The sequence below is a fragment of the Vulpes vulpes genome, chromosome 14 (assembly GCF_048418805.1).
Source record: "Vulpes vulpes isolate BD-2025 chromosome 14, VulVul3, whole genome shotgun sequence".
In the NCBI taxonomy this organism is placed as follows: domain Eukaryota; kingdom Metazoa; phylum Chordata; class Mammalia; order Carnivora; family Canidae; genus Vulpes; species Vulpes vulpes.
In genome coordinates, this window is record NC_132793.1 from 115,819,139 (window position 1) to 115,843,655 (window position 24,517).

Consider the following 24,517-nt stretch of genomic DNA (forward strand, 5'->3'; position numbering starts at 1 on the left):
TAAACAAACTCCACAACTAAATACAGAGAAGCTGCAGCTGAAAAGTTTTAGGAAGCTCAGAATGGTGGGAGGCTGATTACAGAAGGCTGCACTTGTGGAGAGGGCAGAGAAACAAGCTCTCACACCAAGGAGCTCGCATGCAGAAAACAAATCCTCATAATGTTTGGCTTTAAGAACCAGAGGGGTTGAATTTCATGAGTTTATTTTTTCTTTTCTTTCTTTAAATTTAAATTCAACTAGCCAACATATAGTACATCATGAGTCTCAGATTTATCAGCATGTAACACCCAGTGCTCATCACATGCCCTCTTTAATACCAATCACCCAATTACCCCATCCCCCCTGTCCACCTCCCTTCCACTGAGTCTCAATTTATTTCCTATAGTTAAGAGTCTCTTATGGTTTTTCTCCCTCTCTGATGACTTCTCATTTAGTTTTCCCTCCCTTCCCCTGCAATCCTCTGTGCTATTTCTTAAACACCACATGAGTGAAACCATATGATAATTGTCTTTCTCTGATTAATTTCACTTAGCATAATACTCTACAATTTTAGCATAATACTCTACAGAACTCTACAGTTCCATCCATGGTGATGCAAATGGTAAGTATTCATTCTTTCTGATGATTGAGTAATATTCCATTATATATATATATATATATATATATATATATATATATATATATCACATTTTCTTTATACATTCATCTGTCAATGGACATCTTATAAAACCAGTGATACTTGGAACCTAGAACTGTCTCAGGCCAAGGCAAGACAGGCAGGTGAGTGACAGTGGAATTGCTACCCTTAAGGAGACAACAGATTGCCCAGAGAAACAACATAAAAATGGCCGTTTAAACAACACTGGGAGGCAAATGGGAGACAGATCTGTTCACACTGATTTTGCAGCATTTTGGGGGGACTTCTTCAAAAGTGAAGGAGCTGACAGGTACCATTTTTCTCCCACTACCCCAGAATAAAAAGAAAGATACCTGCAGGAGGCAAAACTGCACAGACACTTGCTACCTAAGCCACCAGCTGTGCACCACACCCACGATTTCTCCTGATGACATGCCCACTCCAAACCTGCTACCCTTGACAAAAGGCAAATTTTGTGTCAAAGAAGCACATCTCCCCGCCCCAGCTGTTGAGTGCATAACTACCACCATGAGCCATGCACATTCACTGCACTGCACCCAGCCTATGCCCCAAGCCACCATTGCACACTGCCCGCAGCTGCATGTGCCTAGCTGCCAGATGCATACTGCCACCACACACTGTGCCCAACTTCCACACTATGCCCAGATGCATGCCTCAGCCACTAGGTGCCAGACAAGCTGCTCCCAGTCATTGCCATATACCACAACCAGCCTCATTCCCCCAGCCACCCTGGGACACAGCCCTCAGCTGCCGCAGCACTTCTGGAAATCTAGCATAGGATTAGTGGCCCGGCACAAATTTTGCTAATACCCTCCCTTGCTCCCAAGCTTCCTGCTGAGCACACCCCCTCAGAGTTGGTCTGCCTGGGTCTCACTAACACCACAGAGAGAAGCACACCCCACAACAAGCAGATAATCAGTGCAGATGACTGCACTGAAAGGAAGAATGACTTGGAGACAACAACAAGGTGAAAGCAACACATATACGATACTCTCCTGAAGTGCCAGGTTCTGGTGAACAGAGGACACTGCACTTCAGGACACAGCACCACCTCCCCTTCATAAAGTTACTACTTCAAGAACAGAAGACACAGCTGACTTTCTTAACACACAGAAACAGACACAGAGAAGCAGCCAAAATGGGAACAGAGAAGTTTGTTCCAAATGAAAGAACAAGACAAGACCATAAAAGAGATCTAAGTGAAATGGATACAAGTTACATGACTGATAGAGAATTTAAAGCAATGATCATAAGGATACTCACTAGACTTAAAAAAAAGAGTGAAAGACATGAGTGAGACCGTTAACACAGAGATAAGAATAACATCAAAGGTAAAGGTCACAATAAGTAAAATGAGAAACACAACTGATGGAATGAACAGAAGGCTGGAAGAAGCAGAGGAGTGAATTAGTGACCTAGAAGACAGAGTAATGAAAAGTAACAAGCTGAACAAAAAATCTATATGCTGCCTACAAAAGACTCATTCTAGAACCAAAAACACCTGAAGATTTAAAGTGGAAGGTGGAGAAACATCTATCATATGCAAATTGATGTCAAAAAGAAAGCCGATTAGCAATATTATGTCAAATGAAATAGACTTTAAAACAAAAACTGTAACAAGAGACAAAGAAGGAACCATAATAATAAATGGGGTAGTCCAACAAGAAGACATAATAATTGTAAATATTTATGCACCCAACATAGGAGCACTCTAATACATAAAACAGTTAAAAACAAGCATAAAGGAACTAAATGATAATAATACAGTAATTGTAGAAGACTTTAACACCCCATTTACATCAATGGACATACCATTGAAACAAAAAATCAACAAGGGAAGAATGGCTTTGAATGACACTCTGGAACTGTGGATTTAACAGATATATATATTCAGAATATTCCACCCTAAAACAGCAGAATGTACATTCTTTTCAAGTGCACAAAGAACATTCTCCAGGATAGGTCATGTATTAGCCCATAAAACATCTTCAACAAATTCAAGAAGATCAAAATCATACCATGCTGGGATGCCTTGGTGGCTCAGCAGTGGAGCATCTGCTTTCAGCTTAGGGCATGATTCTGGAGTCCCAGGATTAAGTTCCAAATCAGGCTTCCTGCATGGAGCCTGCTTCTCCCTCTGCTTGTGTCTCTGCCTCTCTCTCTCTCTGTGTCTCTCATGAATGAATAAATAAATAAATACTTTACAAAATCATACGATGCATATTTTCTGACCACAAAGCTATAAAATTAGAAGTCAAACACAAGAGAAAATTCAGAAAGCCATAAGTACATGGAGGTTAAAAAAGCTACTAGAGGAGCCAGGGTGGTACAGTTAAGTATTTGACTCTTGGTTTCAGCTCAGTTCATGATCTCAGAATGGTGAGATAAAGCTCAGCATGGAATCTACTTAAGTTTCTCTCTTCCTCAGCCCCTACCCCCCACAAAATAAATAAATAAATCTTTAAAAAAAATAACATGCTACTGAACAGTGAATGAATCAATCAGGAAATAAAAGAACAAATAAAAAGACACATGGAAACAAATGACAAATAACAATGAAACCACAACTTTCCAAAACATCTGGATTGCAGCAAAAATTGATCTAAGAGGAAAGTTTATAGTGGTATAGACATTCCTTGGGAAGCAAGAAAAATCTCAGATAAGTAACCTAAACTTTCACCTATAGGAGCTAGAAAAAGAACAATGAATAAAACCTAAAACTAGTAAAAGGAAAGAAATAATAAAGATTACAGAAGAAATAAATGCTGTAGAAACTAAAGTGAACTAAACAAACAAAACAAGTAGAAAAAAATCAATGAAACCAGGAGTTGGTTTAAAAAAAAATAGATAAAATTGATAAAATTCTAGCCAGACTTATCAAGAAAAAAGAGAAAGGACTCAGATAAATAAAATCACAAATTAGAGAGGAAAAATAACTGCCAACACCACAGAAAGACAAATAATCATAAGGAAATATTATGAAAAACTATATGGCAACAAACTAGACAATCTAGAAGAAATGGATAAGTTTCTAGAAAGGTATAAACTACCAGAACTGAAACAGGATGAAATAGAAAATGTAAGGAGACCTATAACCAACAAAGAAATTGAATCAGTAATCAAAAAACCCTCAGCAAACAAAAGCCCAGGACCAGATGGCTTCACAGGCAAATTCTAAAGAAAAGTTAAAGAAAACATTTAAAGATACATTTAAGGAAAAGTTCATACATATTATTCTCAAACTATTCCAAAACAGAGAAAAAGAAGGAAAACTTACAAATTCACTCTATGAAGCCAGCATTACCCTGACACCAAAACAAGATAAACACACCACTAAAAAAGAAAAGTACATACCAATATCTCTGATGAAAACAGATAAAAAAAGTCTCAATTAAAAATTCAACAGCACATTTAAAAAAATCATTCACCACAATCAAGTGGGACTTATTCCTGGATCACAAGGGTTGTTTCAATATTCACAAATCATTCAGGGTGTTACATCACATCAATAAGAGAAAAGATAAGAACCACATGATCATTTCAATGGATGCAGAAAAAGTATTTGGCAAAGTACATCAATTCATGATTTAAAAAACTCTCAGCGAAAGTTTAGATGGAACATACACCAAAATAATAAAGGATATCTATGAAAAAAATACAGCTAACATCAACCTTAATGAGGAAAAAACTAAGAGCTTTTCCCCTAAGATCAGGAACAAGACAGGGATGTTCACTCTCACCACAGATATTTAACATAGTACTAGAAGTCCTATCCACAGCAATCAGACAACAAAAAGAAATAGAAGGCATTCAAATTAGCAAGGAAGAAGTCAAATTTTCACTATTGCAGATGACATGATACTCTATATAGAAAACCTTGAAGACTTCACCAAAGAACTACTAGAATTGATATAAAAATACAGTAAAATCACAGGATATAAAATCAATGTACAGAAATCTGTTGCATTTATATACACCAATAATTAAAAAGCAGAAAAAGAAATTGAGGCCTCAATCTCATTTATAATTTCACCAGAAACAATCTGATACCTAGGAATAAGTCTAGCCAAAAAAGATGACAGGTCTGTACTATGAAAATTATAGAACACTGATGAAAAAATGGAAAATGACACAAAGAAATGGAAAAACAACCCATGTTCATGATTGGAAGAACAAATATTGTTAAAATATCTATGCTACCTGAAGCAATCTACACATTTAATGCAATCCATATCAAAATACCAACAGCATTTTTCACATAACTAGAACAAACAACTCTAAAATTTGTATGGAGCCACAAAAGACCTCTAATAGCCAAAGCAATCTTGAAAAAGAAAATCAAAGCTAGAGATATCATAATTCTGGACTTCAAGTTATATTACAAAGTTATAGTAATCAAAACAGTATGCTACTGACACAAAAACAGACACATAGATCAAAAGAACAGAAAAGAAAACCCATATATGAACTCATAGCTATATGGTTGATTAATCTTTGACAAAGGAGGCAAGAATATCCAAAGGGAAAAAGACAGTATCTTCAACAAATGGTGCTGGGAAAATTGGACAGGAACATGCAAAAGAATGAAAAGGGACTACTTCCTTACACGAGACACAAAATTAAATTCAAAATTGATTAAAGACCAAACTGCAGGAACTGAAACCATAGAAATCCTAGAAGAGAACAAAGGCTGTAATTTCTTTGATATTGGCCATAGCAACATCTACAGGTTTTGGCAAAGATGTGGAGAAAACTGTTGGTAGGAATGCAAACTGGTACAACCACTGTGGAAAGCAATATGTAGGTTCCTCAAAAAGGTAAGAATGAAACTACTCTATAGTCTAGTAATTGCACTACTAGGTGTTCACCCAAATAATGCAAGAACACTAATTCAAAGTGATACATGCATACTTGTTTATAGCAATATTATCTACAATAGGCAAACTATGGAAGCAGCCCAAACATCCATCATTTGTCGAACAGGTAAAGAAAATATGTATCCGTATATGGTATATACATATATGATATATATAATGAAATATTGTTCATCCACGAAAAAATAATGAAATATTGCCATTTGCAACAACATGAATGGAGTTGAGAGTGTAATGTTTAGCAAAATATGTCAGTCAGGAAAAGGCAAACCATATGATTTCATCCATATGTAGAATTTAATAAACAAAACAAATGAGCTAAAAAGTAAAAAAAAAAAAAAAATGAAAAGAGAGAGACAGACAGACAGACATAGAAGCCTAGAGACAGACTCTTAACTATAGAGAAGAAACTTATGGTTACCAAAGGGGGATGGGTTAAATAGATAATGTGGGGTAAGGAGTGAACTTGTCAAGATGAGCACAGGATGTTGTATGAAAGTGTTGAAATCACTATATTGTACACTTGAAACTAATATAACACTGTATGTTAACTAACTGGAATAAAAACAAAAACTTACAAAAATAAAAATAAAATAGGTGAATCAGAAGTTTAGATGATCTCAGGGGCACCTGGGAGGCTTAGTCCATTAAGCGTCCGACTTTGGTTCAGGTCATGATCCTGAGGTCCTGGGATTGAGTCCCACATTGGGTTCTCTGTTCAGTGGGGAGTCTGCTTCTCCTTCTCCCTCTCCCCCTGCTTGTGTTCTGTCTCTGTCTCTCTCTTAAATCAAAAAACAAAACCTTAAAAAAGTTCAGATGTTCTCTTTATTAGAATATAGTTAAAACATTGTGAATTTTAAACTACCTAAGCTTGTATATGAGGGTGTGAGTGTGTATTAGGTGGAGGATGAGTAATAGGAGACAGTAAGAAGTTTGAATTAGGTTGTGGAAGATATTAAGTAGGAGTTATGATGGAACCCAGGCAATCTGATCATACTGAGGTCTGTGTTATAAGACATCAAACTGCATTGCCTTGTTGTACAAAGTGTATGAACATAGGTTGGAAAATGGATGAGGATCCAGATGAATTTGACCCATTAATCCTATGAAAATGTGATAGAGGAAGGAAATTTGGCACAAGTCAGGCTAGAGTTTAAATGCTGAATTATTATCTATATGCATTTGGGAAATTCATCCAGAGTCCCTGAGTTTCACTTCAAAAACTGCAATTTGGGAAGAAGAATATCTAATTCATAATTTTATTGTGAGATTGTTTATAAAGACAATGTAGGTGGGGTGTCTGTCATTGAGTAGGTGCTCAATAGTGGTATTTTGTATATTGCCTTACTTCAGCACAACACAAGTCCACTGATTTACTTTGGTTATCTGTCTGGTTTTATATTTTATTATGTTATGCTGTCAGGTAAGTTTGGATTTTCAGTTTTAACCTCTTGTTAGTGTTGCTTTGATTATATTTCTTATCTACAAGGCTTAAACCTAAATGAGAATTAAGGAAACAATTCCATTTACAATAGCATAATAAAGATTAAAATACCTAGGAATAAACTTAACCAAGGAAATGAAAGCCTTGTACACTGAAAACTATGAAATATTGATGACAGAACTTAAACAACACATAGATAAATGGAAAGTATTTATGAATTAGAAGATTCAAACAGATCGAGACTCAATGCTACCTCCATGAAAATATCAATATCATTTTTTTATATTAAAAAATTTATAAAATTCATATGGAAACACAAAAGACTCAGAATAACCAAAGTGATCTTCAGGAAGAAGAACAAATTGGGAGACAACACACTTCTGACTTCAAAATATGTTACAAATCTACAGTAATTAAAACTATATGGCACTGGAATAAAGATTAATGGGTAGACCCATGGAACAAATGGTTCAGAATTAAACCTATTAATATAGGTTTAACTGATCTTTAACAAGTGTGCCAAGAATACACAATGGGGAAAAGGTATTCGGTCTGACAAGGGCTTAGTTTTCCTCATGATAGCTGAGTTTTAACACAATTGTCAATGCCTGAAATTAGAAGAAAAGAAACCTCAATTTCGATATTGGCAAATGTTAGAGGTAGTTTGAGAAAAAGGAGACATTCTGGCTACCCTTTCATTCATCCTGACTTGTGAACCACCTAGCTTATTTTCATCTATGCATCTATAATTGCCAGTATTACTAAAAATTATATGCATAAGAAATGAGGGGTTTTATGAGAAAAATGATTTTTTTCTCTGTAGGTGCTGAGTGAGGACATATATTGGTACATACAGAAGACCACAACTATGCAGAGGCCATATACATCCAAAAATTAACCTTGGATTTGATGCTTGGAGCCATCACATTCAACATTAAAGCCACTGTGCACCCTGCAGGTGGGTGGAAAAGATCTAACTCTTATCAGTAAAGGCCTCATCTTTCTTTATGTGGAGGCAGATGAGTTTATTTCAGTCCAGAATGATATTATCTTTCTAAGTAACACATTCCCCCAGAAATACCTTAGAAGCTCCCAGTGGATTACAATTTGGAAATGATGTTATATTTAAAAAGGTGGCTTTAGGCCAACTTGCAAGTATTCATCTCAATGTACATCACATCATTAACTATTTCTCTCAATATTTTTCATCAGCAAATTCAAAAAGGAGCGTGCAGGGTTATGAATCAGCTAAATTCTATCTGCACTTTTGTCCCAGTGGTTATTAAACATTTATCTTTTGTGGAGATAATGTTTGAACCACCTAAGGGGTGCCAATTATATCAAACTATGTTCACTCCAGATAAACATAACTAGAAATAAAATGCATCTTCTTCATCTAACTTTTTCTGTTGCTGTGTTTGCCTTCTTTCTCTCATTACTGTAAATCTTCAATTTTTTTTTTTTTTTTTGCGATGGTGATAATAATCATGTATAGTGTTCTTTTTCTCATGTCTATTTGGTGCGGTTGGTTTTCTTCTAGTGCTTCATTATTGTTTTAATTTCTCTCTATTTATTTGTTCATTTGCAATAGGGTTAAAGTCCAGTTGTTTATGGAAGTGTTAGTGAAACATAATTTTCTTCCATAGGCCCAAATATTTGTCATAAGCCTAATGATTGGGAAATTAATGATGGTGATAGCATTTAAGCAGTAATATTTATACAGAAATTTAACTTTTGTATATATTACTGAATTTGATTTCTGTTAAAGTAGGAAGAACAGATGGTACTTTATAAGTTAGAAGATTTGATGTTTTATAAATGAAGAGTTTAAATTATATGCAAAGAGATGGGACTGAAAGTATTAAATTCTATGCCCAAGATTACATACAGCAGACATTGCCAAGCCAAACCTTCCTTCATATCTTCATGATTTTTAGGTTATGCAGTCTTTCCATTGCATTTCATTGCTTTACCTCTATATCAAGAGGTCTATTTTTATATGAAGGGGTCAGATAGTGTTATCTTCCTTCTTTATCACCACTTTTTCCTTACTCCTGGTTTATAGTTGTGTTTCTGCTATTTGCTCTATGCACACCTCAAACTGAGGTACAAGTGACCTTTTGTATGTTGCCTAAACATATTTATTCATGTTGTTTATGTGAGTAGCATCTAATTTCCAGAACTATATTCCAAAACCCACCTTGGAGAAAGTGAGTTTGCAGACACTTGTGGCACTGACTGGTCCATAAAGCTACCATGAAGGAAAATAAAGAAATGCATAGGCACTGAGAGGGTTTTTATTCATTCCTAAAGCTTCCATAAACATGATCTATGACTTTACAATGCAAGGCATTCCAGAAACAAATGCTAATTTACATGACTCTTTTATTATTTATTGGATTTTTTCTTTGACTTTATTTGATCTTTGCACTTTGTTCTGCTCATTATAAGAACTGAAATCCTCTGTATTTTTCCTTCTGAGTAAATATCATAAATAATTCAAAACCCCTCAATGCCAGTGAGGCATATTGGGGAAAAAGAATGTGGTGTCCCTTTCTATTTTGTTTGTTCTTCAGGTCACATAAGGTGGGTGGTCCAGGAGGGAACAGTTAGGTTTTAAATTACTAAGATTTTATCTGAGTTATTTTATTAAAGTCAATACTTTTCCCCCCATTTATATGGTGAATATAAAATCATAAGAACAACAAAAAATAGGTCACACAAGAAAGTTACAGGAAGACATAGTATTGAATTAATTGAATAATGTTATATTCAAGAATTAAATAAGATTGGAACTCAATCTATTTATATCAAATCAACATTTTTCAAAATCAAGTGTCAAAAATGGAAGTACCTCATAGAACACACTGTAAATCCAATACTGCATTATTTTGTAGACCATTCATTCATTCTTTCATTCATGCACTTAATTATTTACAGAATGTGAATCTATGCCAACAAATGTGTTAGCATTAGGAATTCAGAATAACAGAACATGACTCTTGCCCTCAAGGATTTTACTGTTAATGATTAGAATAACTTTGTGTGCAAATAACAGAATTGGTTAAGGATTGTAAGGCAGATGTAAATAAATGACTCTGAAATAAGAAAGAAGGGACAGCTCATCAGATTAAAGGCATCTGGAAAGGTTTGCTGGAGAAGAGAGCATTGCAGTGTGCTGTGCAGAAGGATGAAGAAGTATGCATCAAGGAGACAGACAAGTCTCTTATTCTCCATTAGTGCATCACTGGCCTGGTATGTCAGTGCCAGGGCTATATGCTGTGCTTGATGAGTAAATATATTTACCAAGGTAGCCAGTGTTGGAAAAATGGACTGTAATGAATGCAAATCATGCCAAATGAGCTGGAAAAGCTATATCTATTATCATCTAAGAAATTTGTTCACAACTTGAGTTTAGAGCAGAGCAAAAGATGGATTTTGCAATATGTAACTCAAGAGTCAAAGAGTAAAGACATGTTGTCATTAACACAGCTGAGATACCTAAAGCTTATGCTTATTGTTTTCTGGCCATGAAATGGTGGGTTAGAATGGCTTTAATTAAAAACATATTTACTTTAGGCAGTTAATGCTTTTAGAATGCAAGACATTTCAATTAATTTCCAGTAATGTACCCAGTACAGTGGGAAACATGTATACACACTGCATCTTATTACATGCGAGAAGGTTACAGATTTATTCCTCATTGTTATGTCCATTCTCCAACAGTGAAACTCTTGAAGCTGCCATAACCCCTCACCCTTCAGGATGCTCTTTTGCAAGAATGACTTCATTCACTAGAGACACAGAGAGAGGCAGAGGCAAGAATGACTTCAAAACAGCTTTCTGCAACTATTGTTTAAAATGTAACAGTGGGGTGTAGGGGAGAAAAAAAGGAAAAGAAATGCAGTTGGAATTTGAGGACTTTGGTTCTTGTCCTAGAACATTTCCTTGTCATGAAAAAAGGCAGAAATTAAGTAAAAATAAATATTTACTGACTTTCTTATAATGTGTGTATGTATATATTTATGAGATGATGAAATTAAATGTCACTTATCCTCCAGAAGGCCATTACAGCTAGGGAGAACTGGAAACCCAAGAAAATGAAGAGAGGAAAGTAGATTCAGGCAGAGATGAGAAGAAAAGGTGTACACATAGGTGACAAAGAATCTAAAGGTCACCCCAAGTTGCAGAATCAATAAGAAGTGACAAACATACCAGCTTCCAAACCTGGAATAGAAATGCTGGAACATGTATAGCCTGAAATAATATTCTCACACATAAACTTTTTGTTTGCTGTACTATTTAAAGATGCATGGATGTATCCTGAAATGGATAGATACCTTTGCACATGTAAACAGGGTCTTCTTGCTTTGTTCATATACTTATTTGTCACCCAATATTGAATCAAATGTTTACTAAGCACCACCCATGAGCCCAAATGGGTTCCACATACATGGGGGTACACTGGCAAATATGGTGAACACAGGTTCTACTCCATGAATATACAATTATAGAGACTACAAACCGTGAAATGGGGGCATACGGGAGACAAACATTATGAAAAGGAGGTGTAGTATAATAAGGAATAGAATTTTAGTTAGACATAATCTACTCTGACACTGGAAACCTAATGATTTTCCTTTACTCTGCCAAAATAATGATATATACTACAGAGAATCTTCTCTTCGAACATCTTGGCTTTGTAGAGAAAGGGCTTCAAGTATCTCATTAGTTTAAAACTATCCACATTTTGCTACATTTCCAGTCCCATATTTTGCTTCTTAATTACCACTATTTAAATGGCCTTTCAAGATCGGCTGTAAATTAAAATTGATCCACTGTCAGCAATCTCCAACAGTTGGCAGCAAACTATTGATACAGATGAGATTCCAGTTGCATAGTGTCTTTCTGAGAAGACAAAAATGTAATGAAATAAGCCGACTCTGCAGCTTGGCACAAAAGGCAAAATGTGATTTTTTTTTTTCTCCAGCAAGAGAACTTAAATATAAATAACTAGCCACGTTTGGAAAATGCAAATAAATGTGTACGAATAAAGAACGGGAGCTTATATCTTTATGCCCTCGTGAATGCCTGTGTAATCTTGTTCTTTTATCTAAAAAACAATCTTCCTTTTGAAATACGCTTAAGGGTATGTTGACAAGAACATATACTTTAGAGTTTAGATATGAACTGAAATCTTGTTTTGTCTTTTGCAAGTTGTGTGATTCAGAGAAAAAACAAACATTTCACACCCCAGTTTACTCATTTATAAAATCTAAATTAATAATCTCCCTATAATTATGATAATTAAATAAGAAAATAGAGGGAATATCAATAGAATATCTAATACAGTGCCTGACACAAGGCAAAGGAGTATCATTGAAGAGGATTACATACTACATGAAGGGTATGGCCAAAGGCCTTAGGTTATTTCTAGGAAGTAAAATTTATATATATTTATTCTGAGATGCTTTCTATCAACCTCAGACTTTGCTGACAGCCAATGTTGAACTAGCCAAATGTTACCAAAAAGCACCTCATCAACACACACATATATGCACACAAACAAAATTTTTAGTATAGCCAGATCTTTGGCATCTGCTCTTGGGGTCTTTTCATAGCGTATGGATCCCATAGGTCCTTTCTGGAATTTTCCACAGAACCTATAATCATACTAAGGTAAGTCCTAAACTAGGAATTAGAATTCTGAAACAAAATTGTTGTTACCCCCTCCTATCTATCCTTTTGAAGATGTGGTGGATTTCTGTGTTGGAACTCTGTGAATTAAGCCCAGTCATTGAGAAGTGTTACATATCATTCATAGTATTGCCCAGAACATGGCAGAAACTGGGATGGGAGAGCCTTCTTTGGTCTTTGTGGAGAAGGGCAAGACAAAAGTTTTGTTTTTGTCTGCTTTTCTTAAGAGCCATCTAAATCTTAATTCTCTGCCTAAAAGCTCCATCTTTGAAAAACAAAAATTAGGCTTTTACCCACTCTACAGTCCCTGGATGTACATGAAATACCCTTTCCCTGTTTGAGGTTGGTGGGTTTCTGTTGATCATTCAGATTCTTATTTACATGTCACCTTTCAGAGTAGCCTTCCTTTAACACATTATCTAAAACAATGCTTTCTCATAAGTATCTTCTTTTTTTTTAAGATTTTATTTATTTATTAGAGACAGAAAGAGAGAGAGATAGAGAGACAGGCAGAGGGAGAAGCAGGCTCCATCCAGGGGACCTGACATAGGACTCGATCCCGCATCTCCAGGATCACATCCTGGGCTGAAGGTGGCACTATACCGCTGAGCCACCTGGGCTGCCCGTATCTTATTATTTTATTGTCATGTTTTATTTTCTTCTTGTCACTTGCTGCTAACTTAAATCATAATTTATTAGACTATTGATTCTTTCCTTTTTTATTAGAGTATATGGTCTGTGAGTGTGAGACCTGGTTTATTAGAGTATATGGTCTGTCTTTTTTCATGGCTAAATTCCACCAAATAGATAATGTCTGGCACATAATTAACCTTCAATAAATATTGGGCCACCAAATTTGAAAATTATGGGAGGATATATCATATCCACTAAGAGACCTCAGGGCCAATGAGTCAATGAGGTCCATGCTCAGCAAGGAGCTTCACTCTTCAGAACAAATTGACCATGTGTATGAATTTCACTATTGTCATCAGCTTTCAAATTAGTTTACTGGGTCTGCACTAGCCCAGGAATGGGTGGAAAAAAAGAGTTACATACTGTCCTAATCTTAAGTATATGCCATTTTTATTGGCCATCTGCCCAAGACCAAAAGTCTTATGGACCTGATTTTTTATACCACAGGACCTGGGGTAAGACAGCTATTCAGAAAAGATCCAAATAAGTCATTCAGAAGGGCATGCTACATAGTAAAGGAAGAAGAGGGATAAAGGTCAGAAATTGAGAATTCAGGTACTGCTGAAGTCCTATAAAACATCATAATAAAGGAGAAGCAGATTAATGGTAGGCAGCAGGATTAAGAATGTGCACAGATTTGGAATCAGTTCTGTAGTGTCCTTAAATTTAATTGTTAAGATTAAGTTGGTTTGGTTCACTCTTTCATTTTTTCTAATATATTATAGAAAGGCTATTAAATTCTAGGCATTAATTAGAGATAGTTTTTAGCAAATTGGAGCTCATTCATATATGTGAAAAGAATGAGGATCAAATAAGTCAGGGATTTGGTTTAAGAGAGAAATCAACTCAAGTTATCTTTGTGGAGGCCAAGAAAATTAAGGCCATTCCACTTTAAGTTCAGCGTTATCACAAGTACAGCCATCCCAGGCCCCTGTGAATAAGAGCTGAACTTTACCTTACTTCAGTTACAGGAAGAAAACAGCTTACAAAGCCCCATATCAGAATAAAAACAGAGCCCAAGCCAAGGGCAAGAAGCCCCTATTAGAATGAGAACAGAGCCCAAGCCAGTGGCAGGAAGCCCCTATTAGAATAAGAACAGAGCTCAATGCCCTTGAAGGCCCCATATCAAAATGTAAACAGAACTTGAGGAATTGCTCCACCCCTTCTGGAGGTCCCCTAGACCAGTCCTTAAAACTAAGCTGAAACCCACCTCAGGGTCCAAGTCCCTGCTCCGCTGTGTTGGGTATACTTGGACCCAGGCTAGAGCTTGTAAATAAACCCTCAGGTGTTTGCATCAGTGTCGGCTCCTTGGTGGTTTCTCGGATTCGCGATCTTGGGCACAATATCTGGGGCTCATCCGGGATCCGAGACACCCCCAGGACCCCATCCAGAGGGTTTCACGCGTGGTAAGTGCACTCAACTTTTTCCACCTTTTGTGCGTATATTTTCTGAGAGCTCTAAACTGTACTTTTACCTGTAGGAATTCCAATCTGTATTGGGTCGACATTGGCTAAGGCGGACGCGCTGGCAGGCCGTCGACCGGGGGTCTTGAGGAGACGTCCCTTGCACCCGCCTGGAGGATGGGGTCCTCATCTGTAAGGAGGACAGAGGTCCTCATCTGTAAGAGGATGAGGGTCCTCATCTATAAGGAGGACAGAGGTCCTCATCTGTAGGAGGACGGGGGTCCTCATCTGTGAGGAGGATGGGGGTCCTCATCTGTAAGGAGCGCCGACTGCCAGCCCTTCAGGTTACTTTCTGTTTTGTCTCTGTGGTCGCATTGGAATGTTGGTCTGTGTTACTATGTCCTTGTTAACTTTTTTTGCATTTGTCTGTGTTGTTGTGTCCTTGTTAATTGTCTTTACTGTCTGTGTCTTGGTGTGGATTGGGGACATAATGGGGGAGACAGAAACCACTCCCCTGTCTCTTATGCTCTCCCACTTCTCAGATGTTAGGGAGAGAGCTCATATTCTGAGCATAGACATATGGAGAGAGAGATTCCAAATTTATTGCATATCAGAATGGCCAACCTTTGATGTGGGATGGCTTCGAGAAGGAGCTTTTCACCTATTATCTTACAAGTTAAGGCCATGATCTTCAGGGACAAACCGGACGACCACTCTGACCAGGTGCCTTACATCCTGATCTGGCAGGACATGATCGAGAATCCCCCTCCTTGGCTAAAACCATTTTTACCCCCCAAAGCAGGACCCACTGAGATTCCAGCCCTGCGGAAAGCCGAAAAGGAGACGGACTCTATTCCCCAAGCGCCCCTTTAACCGGTCTTCCAGGATTCCTCCCCAGAGGACCTGATTCTCCCGCCGCCCTACTGGGCACCCCCTCCCCCTTCCGCCCCTCCATTGGAGACCCCGGGGGCTGCAGAAGGGACAGCACCCCTCCCTGACGAGGGAGTCCCTGTGCGTGAGCCAGCAGTGGGGACACGGGGTCGGACCCACTGGATGGCCCCACCTCTGAATGCGGGGCCAGCTGACTCCACCGCTCTTCCTCTCTGAGCCGTAGGGCCCCCCAACGAGACTGGGGAACAGTTAATGTTATATTGGCCATTCTCCACCAGTGACTTATATAATTGGAAAACCCAAAATGCAAAGTTCTCTGATAATCCGAGAGATCTAATCAGGCTTTTAGATACTGTTCTCTTTACCCACCAGCCTACTTGGGATGACTGCCAACAGCTCTTGCAGGTTCTCTTCACCACCGAGGAGAGAGAAAGAATTCAGGTGGAAGCCCGGAAGTCTATCCTGGGAGAGGACAGACAGCCAACTCAAAACCCAGACCTCATAAATGCTGCCTTCCCTTTATCCCACCCCACCTAGGACTACAACTCAGCTGAAGGTAAGGAGAGACTCCAGGTCTACCGCCAGACTCTAATGGCAGGTCTCAAGGCTGCCGCGCACAAGCCTACCAATATGGCCAAGGTCTATGATGTAAGACAGGGTAAGGATGAGAGTCCAGCAGCCTTCTTAGAGAGAGTCATAGAGGCTTTTAGGCAGTACACCCCTATGAACCCAGAAGCCCCGGAAACGAAGGCCGCAATTATCATGGCTTTTGTTAACCAGGCCGCTCTGGACATTAAAAAGAAATTGCAAAGAGTAGAGAGACTGGGAGAGAAGAGCTTGCAGGACTTAGTGATAGTAGCAGAATGAGTCTATAATAATAGAGAAAGTCCAGAAGAACAACAAACCAAACTAAGTGACCAGCAGACCCGAAACCTGGCCAAGATCCTGCTGGCCACAACCATGGATGACCCACAGGAAAGACGGAGGCACCTCAAGAAGCTGGCTTCAGGGACAGGTAAGGAGGATGGCCTTGGTCCCCATCAGGAACACCCTAAGCTGAACAAAAACCAATGTGCTTATTGCAAAGAAGAGGTCCACTGGGTTAAAAGCTACCCTAACAAAAGATCTAAGGCCCCTGCCAAGATCTTGGAAATGGAGGACCTGGACAATTAGGGGAGTCAGGGTTCGGCACACCTCCCCAAGCCCAGGGTAACTCTTAAAGTGGAGGGGCAACCTGTTGAATTCCTAGTGGACACTGGGGCACAACATTCGGTTTTATTACAACCCCAGGGGAAATTGGCAAACAAAACTTCATGGGTGCAAGGGGTCACGGGCACCAAACAATACTCATGGGCTACCTGAAGAACTGTGGATCTCGACACGGGCCGGGTATCCCACTCCTTCATGGTCATCCCTGAGTGTCCCTACCCGTTGTTAGGTCGGGATTTGCTCACCAAGATGGGGGCACAAATTTGCTTCCACCCCAAAGAAGCAAAAGTCCTAAACAAGAAGGGGCACCCGATTCAGGTGCTTGTCCTGAGTTTAGAAGACGAATATTGTCTCCACCAAATGCCCTCAGCCCCAATGACTGACATTAACTGTTGGCTGCAGGAGTTTCCCCAAGCGTGAGCAAAAACTGGGGGAATCGGGCTGGCCCAGCATCGACCGGCCATATACATAGAACTAAAGCCAGGGGCAGACCCTGTCAGGGTCTGCCAATACCCCATGCCTCTAGTAGCATGAAAGGGAATCACACCCCACATACGGTGACTACTGGACTCAGGCATATTAAGGCCCTGCCAATTGGCATGGAACACTCCCTTGCTGCTGGTTCAGAAACCGCACTCTAACGATTACAGGCCAGTCCAGGACTTGAGGGAAGTCAACCGGCAAGTAGAGGATATGCACCCTACGGTCCCAAACCCATACACCCTCCTCTCCACCCTGCCTCCAGACAAAACTTGGTATACAGTATTAGATTTAAAAGATGCATTTTTCAGCCTGCCTTTAGTGCCCAAGAGCCAAGACCTGTTCGCCTTTGAATGAACAGACCCTGAGAAAGGCATCAATGGCCAGCTCACCTGGACTTGACTACCACAAGGATTCAAAAATTCACCGATCATCTTCGATGAGGCCTTACACAAAGACTTGGGTGAGTTCCATTCTGAGCACCCTCATTTGACTTTATTACAATATGTAGATGATATCCTGTTGGCGGCGGAGGACCAAGACACATGCCTGCGAGGCACTAGGGACTTGCTCCAGACCATAGCAGCCCTAGGATACCGGGTCTCAGCTAAAAAAGCCCAGATCTGCAGAGCAGAGGTGAGCTGGTGAGCTACCTTGGGTACAAATTAAAGGATGGACAAAGATGGTTGACGGATGCACAGAAGGAAACTGTCTTAAGAATCCCACAGCTGCAAACCGTCCACCAGGTACGTGAATTCCTGGGGTCAGCAGGGTTCTGTCGCTTATGGATTCCAGGTTTTGCTGAGATGGCCAGACCCCTCTATAAGGCCACCAGGCACCAGCAAAATTTTGAATGGACAGAGGCCATGAACAGAGCCTTTAATGACCTTAAACAGGACTTATTGTCTACTCCGGCCCTTGGGTTGCCCGATCTAGCCAAGCCCTTCTACCTGTATGTAGATGAAAAAGACGGGGTGTCAAAAGGGGTCCTTGTCCAGTACTTAGGTCCCTGGAAGAGACCCATAGCCTATCTCTCCAAAAAGCTGGTCACGGTGGCTGCTGGATGGCCCCCATGCTTAAAAATTATTGCTGCGGTGGCCACTATGGTCAAGGATGCAGACAAACTGGCCATGGGGCAAGAACTGCATGTTACCACTCCACATGCTATTGAAGGGGTACTCAAACAGCCCCCAGACCGCTGGGTCAGCAATGCCCCTCTGACCCATTATCAGGGCCTGCTGCTAAACCCTACCAGAATTTTATTTAAGCCACCAACAACCCTGAATCCGGTAACACTACTCCCTAACCCAGACTGGGACCCCCCTCTGCATGACTGTCAAGAAATTTTGGCACAGGTGCACGGAATCAGAGCTGATCTCCAGGACCAGCCACTGCTGAATGCGGACGTCACCTGGTACACGGACGACAGCAGTTTTTTCCGAGAAGGAGTCAGATATGCGGGGGCAGCTGTAACCATGGAAACAGAGACTGTCTGGGTGGAGCCACTGGCAGCTGGAACATTGGCTCCATGGGCAGAACTGATCGCACTGGCCAAGGCGCTGACCATGGGGGAAGGTAAACGAATCAACATCTACCCCGACAGCAGGTACGCACGCCTTCGCCACCGCTCACATCCACGGATCCCTTTACAGAGAGAGAGGGCTCCTGACAGCAGAGGGAAAGACTGTTAAAAACAAAACGGAGATTCTTGAACTCCTGAGGGCCCTCTGGCTGCCCAAGGCCCTAGCTGTCATCCACTGCCCCGGGCACCAAAAGGCAGACACGCCAGTAGCCAGGGGAAACCGGCGAGCCGATTTAAAAGCAAAGGAGGCGGCCCTTTTGGTGACCCAGGTCTTAGCAACCACATGACCTGATCTGGGGGCACCGACCCTGCCCGACACCCCCAACTATACTGATGCTGATTTACACTGGATCAAACGCTTGCCCATGACCCAGTGCTTGCGTGGCTGGTGGAGGGCTGCAGACTCCAGCATCATCCTGCCAGAGGAACTAGGATGGCGAGTCCTATCCAAAATGCATCGGAGTACTCACATGGGGACAAGGAAGATGGAAGACCTCATACGACATGCAAAAATCACTATTAAAGACTTTCGAGCAAAGATCGAGCAAATTGTGGCAAGCTGCCACGCATGCCAGTTAACTAATGCCACTGCCCATGGATCTAACCCAGGCACCCGGCTCCAGGGGGACCGCCCAGGAGCCTACTGGGAAGTGGACTTCACTGAGGTAAAACCTGGAAAAATACGGATACAGGTATTTATTAGTGTAGATACTTTTTCAGGATGGACAGAGGCATTTCCCACCAAACATGAAATGGCACAGACTATGACCAGGAAACTGCTGGAAGACATCTTACTGAGCTATGGTTTTCCTGTTAAGATTGGGTCAGACAACGGCCCAGGATTCGTCTCTAAGGTAACACGGGGAGTGGCACTAGTACTTGGGGAAGATTGGAAATTACATTGTGCATATAGGCCCCAGAGCTCAGGACAGGTAGAGAGGATGAACAGAACATTAAAGGAGACCTTAGCTAAATCAGCCCTGGAGACTGGCGGGGACTGGGTGACTCTCCTCCCCTTCACCCTATATAGGGTGAGGAACTCCCCTATAAGATGGGACTGACTCCCTACGAGATCCTGTTCGGTCTTCCTCCACCTGTTATCCCCAATTTAAAACCTGAGGTGCTTGCTGAAATTGATGATCACCAACTTCTTTTCTCCCTCCAAATGTTACAACGAACCCATGAGCAGGTGCGGCCTAAGCTGAGGGCCCTCTATGAGACTGGGCCACCCCCAGATCCTCATTGATATCGGCCAGGTGACTGGATGTACGTGCAGAGATACCAACACCGGCCACTTCAACCTTGCTGGAAGGGACCTTACATCGTGATCCTGACCACTCCTACCACTCTTAAGGTCGACGTGATTACTCCCTGGGTCCACTACACCCACGTCCAGCCAGCTGACCCACACGCTGTTCTCAAGGACTTTGTTCCAGAATGGAAAAGCCAACTGGACAAGGACAATCCCCTAAAGCTAAGACTGCGCCGTTCTCACTTATTTCCCACCTCCAAGACTCCCTAGTCTGAGGTTGTCTTTCAAAATAGAAGGGGATTAGACTTAGTCTTCTTACAACAAAGTGTGGTGGTGGTGGTGCAGAGGGGGGGTTATGTGCTGCCCTAAACATAGGATGTTGCTTCTTCTTCGCTGGAATGTAAATGGGAGCAAGAATAGCAACAAGGTTGGTTAGAATCCTGGTTTAATCATTCCCCCCGGCTCACTCTGAGAGCAACCTGGACCCATGATTGGGTCCTTCCTTAGGTTCCTCTGAGAGGGGGAAATGTGGAGGCTGAGAAAATTAAGGCCATTCCACTTTAAGTTCAGCGTTATCACAAGTACAGCCATCCCAGGCCCCTGTGAATAAGAGCTGAACTTTACCTTACTTCAGTTACAGGAAGAAAACAGCTTACAAAGCCCCATATTAGAATAAAAACAGAGCCCAAGCCAGTGGCAGGAAGCCCCTATTAGAATAAGAACAGAGCTCAATGCCCTTGAAGGCCCCATATCAAAATGTAAACAGAACTTGAGGAATTGCTCCACCCCTTCTGGAGGTCCCCTAGACCAGTCCTTAAAACCAAGCTGATACCCACCTCAGGGTCCAAGTCCCTGCTCCACTGTATCGGGTATACTTGGACCCAGGCTGGAGCTTGTAAATAAACCCTCATGTATTTGCATCAGTGTTGGCTCCTTGATGGTTTCTCGGATTCGCAATCTTGGGCACAAGAATCTCAAGCAAGTAGAAAATTTACTGGAGGAATATTGTGACCTCACAGAACTGATGGACTGAAGAACAAGACTTGGGCAGTGTGGACAATGATCAAGAGATCTCTTGTCGGAGCAGCAGAACCACAGCCAAGGCCATATCATGGGCACGGTCTGGGCAATACCAATACTGCTATGGGCACTGCATTGAGACTCACTTCCTGGTAACTGCCCCTGTTCTCTTAATACTTTTTTCAAGTCTCACAATCCAAAGAATAAGCTTTGATGATCATTGGGTAGAAGGAGAACCTAATTCCTTAACTTCCACAGTGAGAGGTATTAATGGAGGGGTGATGTCAGTTGATTGTTTTCAACCAACTCTACCCAGATAGTTTTCCCAAAGGGCATAGGAATTTAGAAAACAAACAAACAAACAAACAAAAACAAATATTAGATGTATTGGCAAAACTGGGTCACTGTTATGGACTGAATGTTTATATCTTCCTGAAATCCATATGTTAAAAGTCAATCCCCTAAATTATGCGATTTGGAGATGGAGTCTTTGGGAAATGATTAGGTTTGGATGAGGTCATGAGAGTGCGGTCTCCATGGTGGGATTATTGCCCTTATAAAAAGAAGACCTCTCTCTCTCTCTCTCTCTCTCTCTCTCTCTCTCTCTTCCTCCCTCCCTCCCTCCCTCCCTCCCTCCCTCCCTCCCTCCCTCCCTATGTGTGTTTCTACTACTTGAGGAAGGTGGCTGTCACCAAACCAGGATAATGGCTCTCACTTAGCAATGAATCTGCCAGTGCATGAATCTTAGACTTCCCAGCCTCTGGAACTGTGAGAAACAAATGCCTATTGTATAAACCCCCAGTCTATGGTACTTTTTATAGCATCCTGTACTAAGATAGTCATATAGAAGATCAGTCCCGGGATCCTGGGTGGCTCAGCAGTTTGGCACCTGTCTTCGGCCCATGGCATGATCCTGGAGTCCCAGGATTGAGTCCCATGTTGGGTTCCCTGCATGGAGCCTGCTTCTCCCTCTGCCTCTCTGTGTCTTTCATGAATAAATAAATAAAATCTTAAAAAAAAAAAAAAAGATCAGTCCCTAGGGAAGATCCATTTTTACTCAGAGATAATCTCATGCATAACATAGAACAATCTTCCAAGCTCTAATTCCTGGGTCCAGCTGGTTACCAAGGTTTTTCATTTCTGCTTTCTGCATACTCTTCTTCATCTCCATTGCCATTACCTTGATTAGATTTATAACTTCCAAAATGTCTAACCTTCCTCACTACCTTCTTTGTGTGTGCCATGACCAGTATTATCAACTATCTACAACTTCATTTTTTTTAAAGATTTTATCTATTTATTTGAGAGACAGTGAGTGAGAGAGCAAGGGTAGAGTCAGAGGGAGAGAGAGAAGCAGATTCCCTGCTGACTGTGGAGCCCACCTGACATAGGACTTGATTCCAAGACCGGGGTCTTATGACCTAAGCCGACGTAGGACTTGATTCCAAGACTGGGGTCTTATGACCTAAGATGAAGCCTACACCCATCTAACTGACCCATCCAGGTGCCCCATCTATAACTTTAAAACAAAAATAAATGTAAAATAAATGTATCCTTTATGAATACACTTTATATGTCCCTTATAATAGGCAAACACATTTCTCTCAAACTAAAAACAAAGCAGAAGCTTTCTATTGCTACTTAGATATCACTCCCCTTGCATATGCTCACCTTACTTACACTCCAATGATCCTGAACTGATACTGTGATTTCGTACACTTGTAATATTTGTGGATGCTATTCACTCTGGCTGTTATATCAGACCCAACGTGGAAACCTAGAAATTTCATACTCATTCTTTAATCTTAACTTAGGCATCACTTCCTGTATGAAGGTTTTCCTAACACCCTTTAGGCAGGTGAACACATGTTTTCTTTTTTCCTCAATCTCTGTAACATCATTTATCTCATAATGTAATTGCTTCTGTATAACATTGAATTACTTTATGATTTCTCTAAGCTTTTGGAGAATATTATTGCATCTTTATAGCTAGAGTGCATAGCCTAGAACCTGGTGAATAGTACGATCCCTAAATATCTGTGAATATATGAATAAATGAATCAATAATACACTGCACTATGCTGCCTACTCATTATCTGTCTCATTGCCCTCCTGTTTGTTTTAGATTGACTGCATATCTTAAGGGTAAAAATATATATTGTTTACACTGTGCCATGTAAAGACATTATCTTTCCATTTTTCATAAAGCCTCTTCCAAATATCAATGAATGTACTTATTACTGACACGACAGCTAAGAAAGCAGTAAAGGAAAAGAATCCTATTAGTCTAGAAGACTTCAAACACAAAGAAAATGGTCCCAGATCCTTGGATTTCAGAATGCTTACTGCTGAGGGCCATGGCTACTGGGTTTGTCCAGACCACCCTCTGACATAATAGCTATTTCCTTAACCTTGACGCCATATTGTGGCACCTTCCAGCATTTCTTGGGACGTTAGCTGCTTCGATCAATGTTACAGTTTTCATGAAGGTCATAAAAAATCCAGAAGCAGTTCGAAGTCCTAAACATCTTTCTCAAACAAGTTTTCATCCCGTGTAACACATTAATTTATTGCTTACCTCTTTTCGCTTTTAATTTTTCCAAATTATCAGCAGTAAGTATGTACTCTTATAATAAGAAAACGTAATTATATTGGTATATTAGGGTCATAGGATTGTGGGTGATTTATTTTTATTTACCCTTTGCTCTATTTTTTTAATAAGTAAATAACTAGAAATGAAAGCCTGGAAAAAGAAAACATAATTATTAAAAGCACCCCATCTTTCCCTTGCTTGTTTATGTGCATATCAGAATGATTTCCATATCTCTTAGATAATTAAACCTGCTTTTTTGAAAGATAAAAGGAAGGTGTATTATTTATGGGACACTGACCCAATGCCTTCTGCTCTATAGCAGTAACCTAACCCATCACCACTTTCTTCTGCTGCAACTCACCCCCAGAGTTCTGCTCTGCTTCTGACATCTAGGCGTTCAGAACTAATTGCCACTCTTAATTCTCTGCAGTTCTTTCCTGTAAGACCTATAAATACAAGCCCAAAGTGCTTTACAGACAGGCAAGGCCCAGCAATCCTAGGACATCATTCAGCTGGAAGTGGCAATTAGACATTTTTAACAAGTTCTTTTAATACAAAATGGAGTAATTAAAACTTGCACATTGTAGGGGGAAACACTTTTGAGATTATGTTCATTTTATTAAGCTATTTCAAATACTAAAGTTTATTATAATGCATAGTATTTTTTTCTTCCCTCTAATTGAATTGCTGGCACTAACAACTCAGTGAAATGAATGTCTGA

General features: G+C 40.3%; 1 pseudogene; it reads left to right on the top strand.

Annotated features, from left to right (window-relative positions):
* Nucleotides 1-12,813: 12,813 nt before the first annotated feature.
* Nucleotides 12,814-23,279, top strand: LOC112913851 (uncharacterized; annotated as a pseudogene).
* Nucleotides 23,280-24,517: the final 1,238 nt, after the last annotated feature.